The sequence below is a fragment of the Cydia pomonella genome, chromosome 2 (genome assembly GCF_033807575.1).
Source record: "Cydia pomonella isolate Wapato2018A chromosome 2, ilCydPomo1, whole genome shotgun sequence".
NCBI lineage: Eukaryota > Metazoa > Arthropoda > Insecta > Lepidoptera > Tortricidae > Cydia > Cydia pomonella.
This window is the reverse complement of record NC_084704.1, coordinates 35,607,245-35,622,075: the sequence shown is the minus strand read 5'-3', so window position 1 is coordinate 35,622,075 and position 14,831 is coordinate 35,607,245. Positions and strand designations below refer to the sequence as shown.

At 35.9% G+C, this 14,831-nt stretch overlaps 1 protein-coding gene across 3 annotated transcripts in view; it reads left to right on the top strand.

Moving 5' to 3' along the window:
- The window catches only part of LOC133515584 (CUGBP Elav-like family member 6), a 614,398-nt gene that overhangs the window by 542,131 nt on the left and 57,436 nt on the right, over positions 1–14,831 (top strand). The window lies entirely within an intron of this gene.

Sequence of the window (14,831 nt, the reverse complement as noted above, 5' to 3'; positions counted from 1 at the left end):
GTTTTTGATTTCGTCGCAGTGTAAATGTTCTGTCCCTCACGGGCGCACACATGTGGCAAATCTGTGGTATACTATAATATGCCTTGTACCAGGCCATGAAAAAAATTAAAAAAAAATGCTTTGTGGCTTACGTCAATGTCAATCAAGTTTTATTCAGTAAACGAAATAAACGTTGGGTTGTCGTTGAGATTCAAGATGGCGAAGACGTCTCGAGAATATTTTTTTGTGTTTTGCTCATTCATGTAGTTTAAAGTGTAATATTGATAGCTTATTATGCAGTGAACTATCGTGGAAGTGTACAGTTAATGAAAAACTAATCTTGAAACGCGTTTAACCATGTTTTAATCAACATCCGGCAATCCATCGTGGCTTTTAGTAAAGTCCAGCTATCTCTTTACTAAAAGTAACTACCGAACAACGTCATGCTCTACGAGCACACTTAAAACTTACAACGAAACTTGACATTGGCAAAATCATCATAGATTTGATGGAAGCCATATTTTAAAAGAAGAAGTAAAAATAAACGTTTATTGAATGACATAATTTTCTTAATTTCAATTTATAATTAGGAATAGTGCGTTGCATTGTTTAACAGCAAATATGTTTGCGGGTTCAATAGCAAACTTATGGATATTAACTCGTAGTCAGTTATATCAAATATGGTTCGAGATGTTGCAGCAAATAAAAAGAAGATCCAGGAAAAAATGCACAGGTAACTCTTTGGACTAATAATACTAGGTAATCGGCTAATATCTAATAGTTTTGAAATGTTAAAGTCCATTTTAGACCTATGTTCGTGATTTTTTTCTATCAACTGAAAGTCAAAAACTCAGGATATGAATCGAGTAAGACCCCAAGATGCTAACTAAGCCGTATCGTGATTCAAAAAAGTGCTACGACTTTTTAAAGTTTTTAAACTTACTACACCTTAAATTTGAATCGTGCTCCGTATGTTTTCACCGAGACCGGTTCGCGCCACAGAATTATATTAGCGATGGGGAATTTTATTACATTTTAATATAAGGTATTTTTGCAATATCTCCGACGAAAGATCTCCTGAATTTTGATCGGTAGCTATGTACTTGAAGTTTTTATGTTGAACACGAAAACAAGTTTGATATATTTTTTGGATAAAAGTTTGGAATGTTTGGATCAAATTAAAAAGTGATCGGAATTTTGTGGAGGTATCGTACTTGGGAAATGCTAATACAGTAATTGTATTCGTAAACTTGTCGTATTTTTACCTTGCATCATTAAAATGTTCACCTACATCGTTTGCTGCTACTTTTTGACACGCGCTTAGATTTTTTGATCCTACAGTAAGACCTCAATTTAGTAAAATATTCGAATGGATGGAACAACTTTTTAGTTGTTTTTCTAGTACTTTATAGTTTATTATTATCATACGACAAGTCACTTTGTAACTAAATTCTTATACCTAATCGAATTGTAACTGCTTTACCGCGATACAGGCCATGCCTATGAGTCTCCCCTGGTCAATTGTAATTTTTGTAATTCTATTTTTTTTTATTTAGCCCGTTGTAGTGTCCCACTCCTGGGCGAAGACCTATCCCCGTGATCTCCACAGCTCCCGCTGTTGTGCTTTTCTGGCCAGTTACTGATGAAGGTGTCCAGGTCGTCCCGCCATCTCCGTCTGGGCCTGCCACGTCCGCGCTGAACATGTGGCATCCACTAGGTGGTTATACTAGCCCATCTATCCCGATGCATGCGGCAGACGTGTCCTCCCCAGTCCGTCTTCTTCCACTAGTAATTTTATTATATAGAATAAAGATATTGAAAATGTGTTTGTTTTATAACAGTTTTGAATGATTCACGGTTGGTTTCACTACACTTAAATCGACCGGGACGGTTTATATCCCGGTCGATTTAAGTGTAGTTGGTTATTTTTATTTTATATACGATAACACAAGGGTTTTAAATGTTACCCAGGCGGCCGTAACCGGAGCAACGAGTTACGAGGTGAGAAAAAGTTGATTCTTCCAAGTACATATTCTAATTGTCTACGGTGTACATTGATATTATACATATAACTATAGTTTTTAGGTTATACTCATATAAATATAAGGAGCATAAATAATACTTCCATATTTATTTATACCTATGAAGAAATCTGTTGTTTTTTAATAATTTTCGCATTCCATTAATTTTTGTCATACTTCTTATTAAACATGAGCTTGTCTCTTTCTCTATCGGTGAGCGGGAGCTCGTTAGGACGTACACATTTCTCGCTTGGCCAGATGCGACTAAAGGTAACTTGCACAATTTCTCACAAGGGCTTCAATTTTGGAACGCATATCTTGAGTTATATAATAAATAATGATTTAATGACAAATTTTGCTTGCTTGCTTGTATGCTTTAATTGGTATCGTCCGTTTTCTCTCACACAATCAAATAAATGAGAGAAAGAAATAGAAACGTACAGTTAGTAGGAGATATTACTAAGCGACTAAAGTGTCCAAATGATCTGTACACCATCAGATTTATCGGAGCGTCTAATCTGCTCACAAATATTTGAACACATCTCTACTTTCAAGGTGTCAGAGTGCGTGGTCAGAAATTTTTGAGCATCTCGACCGCTCCGATATATGGCGACATTGGCGACTTCGTATGCTCTTATCTTCTATCTCTCTTAACAATAAACCTATGGTCAGATTATTTTGAACACCTTTAATTAATTACTTTTGCTGTTGCATCGGTCTTCCAATATCCAATAAACTTACATATAATTTAAAAGGCTATATTTAAAAAAGAGATTATTTTTAACACATACACTTGGTTTTAAAAGATATAACCTTATCTTTCTAGTCCATCCTTTCTGACAGTAAATAAAAACTTAAATAAAAATAAACAAAATACAGATGATCGGAAGATGCCATCCGAGCGATTTCCAAATCGGCCAAATCACCAGAATCCGAAACGGTTATTTTATCGACGTGTATATTCTCTTTTACTACCGGGCACAGATTCGCGCCAAAGCGACTTCATTTTCCAAACAGCGTATTACTAAACAATAATTCATAAAAGTGAACCGTAATGGATTGGTGTAAAGTTTAATTTCAAATGGCATCAAAGTGAGATATGAGTTTTTGGAAGTAGCCGTTCGAAATTGAACGTCGTTCGATATTTAAAATTTAATATTGCATCAGCTGCGGGGCGCATTATGAAAATTTTTATGACGTCATCGTTGCGGTCGAGTTTGAATAGAGCGTTCGTAAGCTTCGAAGCAAGTTTGTTATTGGGAAAACCTACGTCTTAAAGTAGGTTTAATCCCTTTTTGTTTTAATTTTAACTATCTATGACAGATAAAGAGGCCAGTTCGAACGTACACTTGACATATAAACGATATCTGAATGACAGTTTTCATTCGACCGTACGTCTCACTATTAATTTCGAGTTTTAAAAAGGAGTAGGTAATATAAGTTTACAGACATACATTCATCGATTTGTTATCTTATCATGTTTACGTTCCTTAGAGACTGCATTTTGACGTACATGACAGTAGGTACCTACGTAGCGGCGGGGACGTCAAGTGAGCATCGCGCGCACAGCCCGACTAAGCTCTGCCCGAGAGTGCCCGAGAACGCCTGTAAATGTAACGTCGGTGTGCGTAAATGTCACGTCTGTGTGCGTGCGGCGAAAATGGCACTTTGTACTGAGCGGACTCTGCTCCGGCGCGCGCCGCCGATATTTACTTTGTGCTCGTACTTGCTTGGACAAGCCTGAGGAATCGCTAACTAACAGACATGATTTAGATATTATTATCGTTTTGATTATGGAAGATAGAGACAAGGAATAGCATCTCCATAGGCAGAGTTATTGCAAAAGTGTCCAGCTGTCAGCTATAAATAATAGTTCAAAATCTCTCCAGAGTAGCGCTAGAGTAGCTAAGAACCTAGGCGTTATTGACGGAGTGAAGTGCGCTGTCTATGATTAGATTTTTTTTCTCAAGTATTCTAGGTATTGTAGCACCACCTATTTATGGTTTTTTGACGGACACTTTTTGGTATATGAAGATTCTGTTCCTTAAATCTACCTTCCATAGTTTTGATGCCACTGGTCGCGTTCCCACTAGTTGATCTATTCAGTTGGTTGGTTGGTTGGTTTGGTCGACATAAGTCTAGTAGAACTGACCGTGAATCATTCAAAACTGCAAATAATCTGTGTTTTAGAGTTGTTCAGGAGAAATTAATCATTAAACGGTTAATTCCAAAAGGTTGATTCACCCTAAGTCCTACCCAACTACTATTATAAATGGGATAGTAACTCTGTATGTTTGTCTGTTAACTCTTACTTCACGCTTAAACAGCTGAACCGATTTAGATGAAATTTGTATGGGGATAGTTTGATGTAAGATAGTTTATATTGATCATCATCATCTTTCCAAACCTAGTTTCGGGCTGAAGTTATCTTGAAGGTATCTTGGAGGATTTAACAACCGGAGTCGCCTTTAACAGCCCTCGAAAACCTCGGCCATTGGTCATATTTATTGAATGGACAGACGTTTATCTGACATCGCTATTTGTACGTACGTTGTGCCCCTCTCTTGCAAAAATCGACAAAGCGTCTCCAGTTGTTAAATCCTCCAAGGCTGGTATGAAATATATAAACTAGTTACCAAAAATGATAATGATTTTTTACTTTGTACTACATAAATAAACTTAAATTTTTTTTACACGGAAATAAAGGTATATAAATATTTACACAAAAACGTAGGTTAATAATTTTGTGATTCAAAGCATCCCTCTCAGATAAGTGTAGCGACAGCATTAAAGGAATAAGTATAAGATAAGTAAAGAAATTGAAGATTTATTTACACTTATTTTTTCTTCTATCTGATTTCGCTGGATATTTAATAAAAGTCGGATTGTAGAATAAGATATCAGAGAAGCTTGACTTTATATTTAGTCGCCTAACTTAACAACATGGCTAAGGAAATCTGAGAGTTTATGAGGATTCTTGGGAATTAAGTAGGGTAAAAGAAATTTCATATTTTCTAGATTTTTTTTATTTAATAAAATTCAAAACCAGCGTCTAGAAACTTCGTCCGCGTAGAATTCGAATACAAAACAAATAACACACAAATTTTCACATTTATGATAACAGTATGTACAATCATCTTATTTGTAGAGCCATAAGAGCGTGTCACATATTTTTGCAGCCTTAGAAGAGTAACATATTGCTGCTTACAGGATATAAATATGTACAAAATTTATAGGATAAACATACATATATTACACAAAAAAGTAATAGGGAAATTAAGCTAAAAAAAAAGAGAATGAAAAAAGTGGCAAATAATTAGTGATTTGACGACCAGTCTGGCCTAGTGGGTAGTGACCCTGCCTACGAAGCCGATGGTCCCGGGTCCAAATCCTGGTAAGGGCATTTATTCGTGTGATGAGCATGGATATTTCTTCCTGAGTCATGGGTGTTTTCTATGTATTTAATTATTTATAAATATTTATATATAATATATATCGTTGTGTAAGTACCCTCAACACAAGCCTTATTGAGCTTACTGTGGGACTTTATACAAATTGATATAATAATGTCCTATAATATTTATTTATTTATACACTAGGAACACTAGGAAAGGAAATTTATTCAGCAGTCAGATACCACAGCTTCTTCAACGGCTTCAACCTAACCTTGAGCGACGCAACCGATTGTGCTGGTCTGAGCGGAATAGGCAGCTCATTCCACAGTTTGACTGCACGATGCAACTGCAATATTAATAACGGTCCTCGTATTATCGCGTTAATACCTATCTTAAATGTGAGAATATGTGTGCTATTTTTTTGTGACGGTTTTCATCTTACTTTATTTTCTTTATTGGGGAAAAAAACAGATACAGACCAGTAATATACACAGATAAGATTCTAAAATAAATTTAGCTTACATCCTAACACAATTCCCACTAGTTCAGGCAATAATTTTACGACAGCCTTGTAATCGGAACTTAAAACAGACATCCTTATTAATACTAACACTAAACAATTCCAATATTTATCACATTCTATGTACATAAACACAAAAATAGGATTATCGAGTTCGGCCCAAATCACAGTAATAAACAATACAAAAGAAATTAAGCTGCAATATAGGTAATTAAAATTATAATTAACATTATAGGAGCAAGCTCACTTTGCGCTTAAAGTTGGATCGCGTATAATTAAATATGTCAACCGAGATTAGGTGTTTATTTTAATACAACCTTCAAGATCGCTAACGCTGATTGGTGCATATCAAATTAAGTGAAAGACTATCGTCAAGTTCAAAACCAGTTCAACACCATAACAAATTTTTAAATTAGAATCTATCTCTTGTTCAGATGAGTACCTAAAGTTGGAAGTTGTACAGCCGCCATCAGATATATCGGAGCGGCCGAGGTGCTCAAAAATATCTGAACACGCGCTCTAACGTCTTGACAATAGAGGCGTGTTCAGATATATGTGAGTGCCTTGGCAGCTCCGATATATCTGATGGCGAATGTACTAAAAATAACAGCAGTACATATGTAACTCTCAAGAAGACATTAAATTGATAACTTACGTATGAAGAATTTGAATTTTACTCAAGTTTTAACGAAAAAATTCCAACCATACGATTTTTTCAGTTTTCGGTTAAAGCCCACCTGGACGCCCGGAACGAAAAACGCTATAAAATTTGTAACTGCGGGACAGTTCGCGATTCACAAAGCATACTGAACGCTTATCCAACCAGCATTACACTGTCTTATTTTTGCACCTTTTAATCCTATAACAACATGAGTCATGGATGTTTTACATAATTTGATATCATATTAACCATGCATTTTTATTCAATATTATAAAAATTAGGGGCAAATAACAGATTTCATACAAAACTCGAAATTATTCTAACTCCTATAATAATTGAAAATTCGGAAAAAATCAAACATAGAGGCATAGCTGTTTGATATACAACAAATTGTGTCAAAATATTATCAATAATGTTAATTTCCATAGAGGAAAATGAGGACTACGTTTGTATGAAAAAGTGTCCTCCACTTTCGTCTTAAGGTTGACTGGTAGAGAGTGCCTTTTGGCATTATGTCGGCCTTTGGACAATAAGTTTTCTTTTTTGAAATAAATTATAAATAAATAAGTATGTATTTATCTATGTAAGTATGTGTAGTAAGTTTGGGGTCAGGTTGATCTGTGTAAGATGTCCTCGAATATTTATTTATTAAATTGTACTGGGAACGAGACAGACGACTATAAAACGTTTGTGAACGCAGGCAGCGCCACAAAAAACTGCCGGCATGCGTCGGTCGTTTTTTTCAGTCCGAATTACATTGTCTGACCTGAATCACTGCTTTGTTGCTGTAGTTTCGGCCTGACTTCCATCGTTACTGTTTGGCGCGTTGAAATGTAAGGGTTTATACATAGGTTTTTTAAATTTAGAATTTAAATTTCGAGAAACTTTTGCATGTTTATCAATGAAGATCTTTTTAGGTTTCCGTAGTCCACTAGGAACCCTTTTACTGCCCGAGGCTTTGCCCCGTGGTCGTTAGTGGTAGAACGCTGCAATTCGGCGTGGATATATATATAAATAAAGGTAAATTAAAAACTGAACACATACAAAATGGATTTTTTGTCATTTTGTTTTCGGTTTATCTCAATAGTGTGGGATATCGATGGATAGGTCTTTCAAAATGAATAAGGGTCTCCAACGACAATTTTTTGATAAAGTGATTATTTTCGGAAATAATCGCTCCGAACGAAAAAAAAAGTGTTTCCCGCCTCCAACTTCTGAGCCATGGGTCCAAAAACAATGAAAAAAAATGTTAAAACAGAAGCTTAACAAGTACTTCCAATGAAAACTATAGCGAATATGATCGGTTTAGCCGTTTTTGAATTATTGCAAAAAGTCTTTACCTCTTAGTAAAATGACGTACAAAACGCTGTGAAGATACTTACTAAATGGCCCCCGTTTAGCTTACTGTGACAGAATGGTAACTAGGCAACCCTACACTGAGCATGTTTAGACATGCTCTTGCCCGATTTTTTTTTATTTGGAATGTAAATTTTGAGTAAATTTTGCACGTATATCAATGATGATGTTTCTTCTATACCCCGGCCACATACTCGACGAGTGGCATGGGAAGTAGTGGTCACGTTACTCGTCATGCCGCTCATCATGCTTCTCGTCATACCCACCGCTCTCTATTTTGTCGGTTTTTCGGAGTCAAAGTTCCGGCAATATGGAGTATGGAGCGGGGCGATTAATCGCGCGAGGAGCATCGTGTGGCCATAGTATAAGATATAAGAGGAAAACTAGTAGATGAATTGCCTGATGGTAAGCATTCACCTTCGCCCGTCGCCCATAGGCAATTGCAACAGCGGAGGGGCTGCAAATGCGATGCCGACGTTGGCGACATTTAAGAAAGAAGTACCTAAATATACTTTTTTCAGTACAAAAAGTTTGAAAGTCCTATTGGTCCGGAAATACCGCGATTTATGGAGTAATGTTATGTAAATAATCATTATCAATAATGAAGAAAAAACGGTAGGAAAGTCACGTCTGAACCCATCCATCGTGGCTTTTAGTAAAGTCCAGGCATATCTTTACTAAAATCATACAATGAGCAACGATACTTGACATTTGCAAAATCATCATAGATTTGATGGAGACCACATTTTAAAAGAAGTAGAAGTAATTTTTTTTTATACTACGTCGATGGCAAATAAGCTTACGGCCCTCCTGATGGTAAGCAGTCTCCGTAACCTATGTACGCCTGTAACTCCAGAGGAGCCACATGCGCGTTGCCCCCCCCCCCCCCCTCGTTGAGCTCTGGCAACACAACACTATGAGTAGGGTCTAGTGTTATTTGGCTGCTGTTTTCTGTAAGGTGGAGGTACTTTCCCAGTTGGGCTCTGCTCTAGATCTGGAATGACATCCACTGGCTGTGCCCACATAGCGTACATATAGCTCTGTGCGGCATATATTTATTTAAGCATCAGAATAAACACGTTCTGCAAACCTAAGTATTGCCAGCTCTTTATTCTTTCAAAACGACCAAACTCCCTACTAGCTTTCAAGACATACATCCTTTTTTCAAAATGGCGACTGAAGGATCTGTTTTATGGGCGAAACGTGAGACTGGCCTGTACTTAGCTAGTCGTAAATCGGGCTATACGACCTAACAACCTATTTTATATTGCGCGGTAGGTTAATACGCTGAAGCATCGATATTTTTTTAAGCTTTATACTTACTTATTTGTCACGTTACTAGAGTTGTTAAGTACTCGGATCTTATTAGTTTAAGGGTCTGTTTCACACAGTCTAAGTAAAGTATTGGATAGCTAATTGACACATAAATTAACTGCCAGATAAATTTTCCTGCAGAATTTAGCACTATATCATTTAAGCTTGCTTGAACATTGTTTAACGCGAACGATGACTTTATTCGTCATCGTCAGATAAGTGGCAAGTAGCTTATTCAGAACTTTACTTGGACATTGTGAAACAGACGGTAAATCGGAATTTCACGCTGTTTTATCTACCAACATACGTAAAGGTGAACTTTAGATGTTTTTGAGTATTTTTACTGCATTATTCAGAAGTACTCTAGACTTGTAAAAATACTGGTCTCATTCATTTTGAAGTATATGTCTAAATAACAATCTGAAATAGATATACTTAATACACTAAAGAAAAAGTGATCAACAGGGGTCGGACAAAAAGTGCGAATGACGTCAAACCACTTATAGGATGATTTCAAATAGTATTTTTGATTTTCATAAACAATTATCACGTATCATTTATCAATCTCTTTATTGACCTCTTTATTAAACGATATCGCCACTTGAAATGAGTAAGTACGTTTTTGACTGACACATTGTCAATCAGATGAACAGTCAGCGTCAAATACTTCGTAGTAGTCAAAGTGGCCAAATAGTTCGGTACACCATACTAAATATATGGTGTACCGAACTATTTGGCTACTTTGACTGCTACGAAGTATTTGACGCTGACTGAACAATAAATTGACTTCGTTATTGTTTAGCTATTGTATCCTCACGATTATATTTAGCTAAAATTTATATTTACTAATATATAAGAAAACGCTCTAAAATGTCATCTTTACTCGAATATTGTGGCAATTTTCCGTTTTTGGAGGTACGTGACAAACACGTATACTGCTAATCTTACCTACTGTTCCCACTTTTGACTATTAAACCTATTTATTTGAGGATCCCACAGACTTGTTCTAACTAATTTTAAATAATTATACCTTATGGTAACAAGTTTCGTGAAATTTATTTTATTCACTACATCACCCTACCACCTGTATTATTAATTCCATGGATTTATTTACGATTATTTTGTTACTTCATTAATACTACTTTGTTACTACATGTCACACGGAAGTTTAAATACAAACTCAAACATCACCTGTGTGCAAGATTAAGTACGTCATTTTTACGTCATCCGCACTTTTTGTCCGACCCCTGGTGATCAACTATAGAAATGTTTTGTTCATCTAAAAAAAATTGAATTGAAACCAAAACATCTTCATAGTTGCAGAATTTTATAGTTTTCCTTATAGGGAGTGTACATGAACGACTACGGCAGCCCAGAAGCCCTTGTTCATTGGCATGAAGTATTATGTCAAGTTTCCATTTCTAGATTTAAGCCACTAGATGGCAGACCCTCTAACACGTACCAGGCCTCAAGTTACTACGGAATTATTATAAAAATACATACATTCTTAAAATTAATTTTATAAATATATATATATCATATAATCATTTTACATTTTAATATTATGTACATATTAATTTTAATTTTTTTATTAAACTCGATCTCTTTCTGATTTTTTTTAATGTACTTACTAACATGTAGCGTGTAGCGACAATGATATGGTACTAATACTAACAATGTTTTACGCATTTTATTTAATATTCTGAAATAAAGTTTTTCGATAAAAGTTAATAAACTCAAAATCGTCAAGAACAACAAGTGTTTTAAAAACTAAGCAACATCCTAAAGGCTATATCTAAATAGAGAATCAGAGGTTGGCCATCGCTATTCAGCGCGGTAACGCGGCAAGTGTGATGGGCACCTTTGCACCCGGTGCAGCCCACGGAGGTCTTTTAGAATAAGTTAGTAGTTTATTTATATATTATTGTTTTGTGTGTACTTGTTTCTAATTGTATGTCACTTTTTATTGCAAATATAATATTTTTTTTATATCTAAATGATAATGTTTAACACGCTCAAATATAAGCTGGTGTACGGTCAACCAATTTGATTCCTAGGCCCCTATAGAACCATGTCATAATGACTTCTACGACAGTGCTTATTGAGTGATGCATGTCATGTACAGAGTAGTTAAAGCGACAAGGTTCTATAGTGGCCTAGGATTCAAATTGGTTGACTGTACATCTCTGGTGCATTTATCCGCCATGTTTTGATGACAGCGCCACATACCAAAACACCTTAATGAACCTCTTTATTTGTTGTTGGCCCAGAATAACAGACGCAAAGCAGACTAACGATCCCTAAATTACTCACAACTTGTGTACGTACGGTCGCTGTGTGTAAACATACTTTAAGCTTCATTTAGTAGTTTTGTATATAACGGATTTGTGGTTAGATGTAATATGGTTTAACCATGAATTCAACTTAGAAAATATATATATATATATATATTTTCTTTATTTAGAAACAAACAGTCTCTTATATTGATAAATTGTTACAATATAGGGTAATAGACGTATAGACCTACAGTTTCCTTAAATATAGTATGAAAACCATATAACCTAAATACATATAATTCTTCTTATCTTCTCATTACCGGAGGCCCTTGCGGAGACACTTCGACCCATAGGGATCTTTTGTGTAATTGCCCCCTAAGGAAAGACCCATTAGCTACTCAAGAGCCTTTTTGACCATTTCCATGTGTCGGATGATGGAGCTTATGGGTAGCCTTTTGAATTCCTTTGGTTCCAGATAGCCTGTTCCAAAGTCCTTCATTCTTTGTCTGGCGAGGGCGTGACATTCACACATTAGGTGTGTTACTGTCTCTTCCTCTTCACCACACATTCGACAATCGGTGTTGTCAGAGAAATACATATAATTACTAAACTAAACCTGAAATTCTAAGTTGCCAAAACGAAGTTACAAATAATGCTCGTACATCCTAACAAAAATAAAAACAAAGATGAAATAATTTGCAATAACAGTAATAACAAACAATAATTGCAATTAAATTAAAGTTAGCTATCTAATTTAAGTCCATTAATACATTTCAATGTAAGTTGTTTGAAACTACCGAACTTTTCACTGAAAATATCTACATTTTAAAACTTATCATCATACATCCTGCATGCTCTTCTAATGAAACCGTTTCTCGCATATGCGGTTCGACTACGAGGAATATAAAAGAGGTTCTTCTTTCTACATGCTCGCTCACAACGACGGGGTACTCTAAATGAAACAGATTTTAATAATATATAAAAAAAAACCTTTCCTTTTGCTTAATTCCATCTTCGAGTCGGCAGTCCTCAACTGTGTGTTTCTCCAGGAACTTCCTGCCTCGCACAGCTAACCTGTGGAATGAACTATCAGCTTAAATGCCGGTGTTATGCTATTAGAAGTGTTAGAACAAATTAAATTATTTTTAGAAAATATTTTAATTTGTTTATTTCAAGTAGAAACACTACTATATAAATTATAAACTCTGGTGTTCTCTGGTGTTACAGGTGTCCATGGGCGACGGTGATTGCTTACTTTAAGGCGGCTTTTTCGTCTAAAAATCTGTGCTGGGGCCCATTTTTCTAACGTTATTAGTCTACGTACTGTCAAGTCGTATGTGTTACCATGGCAATACACTAAAAAATAATAGAATAATACCGTTTAAGAAATGGGACTCTGTTCTCAACACAAATAAATTCCCTGATCGGGATTCAAACCTAAGCGCTAGCGGCGTCATAGGCAGAGTCACTCCCAAATAGACCGGTCGTCGATTTACCAAGTTCAAATGGGTCTTCTAGACCAACCTCCAAGCCCGTGTGTCCCATTCTCTGAAATTATTCTCCCACCGCGATATGGCCCAAGCATAAATTCACTATAACCATACGGCGTACATATATTTCATCAGAACGACTTTGCAACGAAATTGAATATACCTCGCTTATCAATGTGTAGAGTAAATAATAAATATTGTCTGGGAAATGAAATTGTTTATTGAATCGTAAAGGATGAAACGGTGCTCCGATATTATTACGGGAAGATGACAAAGGCCTGTTTTTACAGTATTCGAGTTTAAGCCTCGGTTTTATTTTGTGGCGTAAATTATGTTGATATTCTGGTTGTGGCTTCATTTAAGATACCACATGTTATGAAGAGAATATTAGAACATAACAGAAGAACGTTTGTAAGTTAACCTTTGTTTCATAGTAAATTATTAAAGTGCTTATTCTAAAAAAAAACATTTGTAAATATATAAGTCAACGAAAATAATCAAAAATGTAATTTTACATTTGTATTTACGAATTAGATATTAAGGAAAATAGAATAGATCAGTACCCCTACCTAGTGTAAATTTATTTGATAGAAAAAGTGACGTACGCGTTTGCGTTAAGTCTCATTTTGTATGGGATTTTGAGTTTCCAAAACGTCGCTGCGCGCTGTTTCTAAATCCCATACAAAATGAGACTTAACGCAAACGCGTACGCCACGTCACGCTATCGAATAAATTTACACTACGGGTTCTGATAACTTTTTGACTGGGCCGGCCCGTATGGTCTCGTCTTGGCAACATTTTATATGAAAATGTTTTTGGTGATGGGATCTTATTTTCCGAAAACAACACATTCCTAAATACTAAATTTATAAATTAAAAACTAAAAAGCCCAGCTAATTACCGAGAACAAAGTGGCAGAAGTGACTGTATCCAGCCTATTTGTATTCTCGGATCGCGGATCCATCTCCGACAATTACAACGATATGCAAACTGCTCACAATCATGGAGTGTAATTTAAATCTACCGCCTGGGAGCAGCGAGAGTTATACTGGATGTGGCATAGATACAGGGTACTTGAGGTGGTTCGATTTCCATACAAAAAAACGATTGCGTTTTATGAAGTCATTACAGACTATTACTACATAAATATCTATCTACTTTCGACTATTAGTTTGCGCAAAAAACTTTATATTGGTGTTACTTTGATAGAAAAATATAACGTTTTTTGCGTGATATCTGTATGAAACATAGTTTTTCTATCAATTTAGCGCTAACTAATAGTCGAAAGTAGATAGATGCGCACATATTTATGTAGTAATAGTGTGTACTGACTTCATAAAACGCAATCGTTTTTGTATGGAAATCGAACCACCTTAACACATTCACTGCCAACGTTTTTGAAGCGCTAGGCTCGTCGCCAATTCCAGCGTTTTCCCACTTTGTAGAGGAAAGCGACTACGAATAGAGGACCGCCGAGCGGGATCCCGGCACACAATATTACCATGTACCAAGTAATAGTACAGGCCGGCGAAATTCTAGAAATTTATTGAAAGCGCCACATAGCTTCAAAAGGCATCACATACTATAAATGGGTGTCCTCTTTTTCGCATAAAATTGATTGTCATAATTTCACATGGCTTAACACTTGACTAATGGCAACGCTTCTTCGCATAAAAGATTACCTATATAAAATAAAAATTATAATACTGCGCCGCGCTGGATCGGGACAGGTGGCGTTCTCTCGTTTCGGAGGCCAAGATTCTTTTTTGATCGCTGAGCCAAAGCAGTTAGTTAGTTAATAATACTTCAAGTTGTCTTA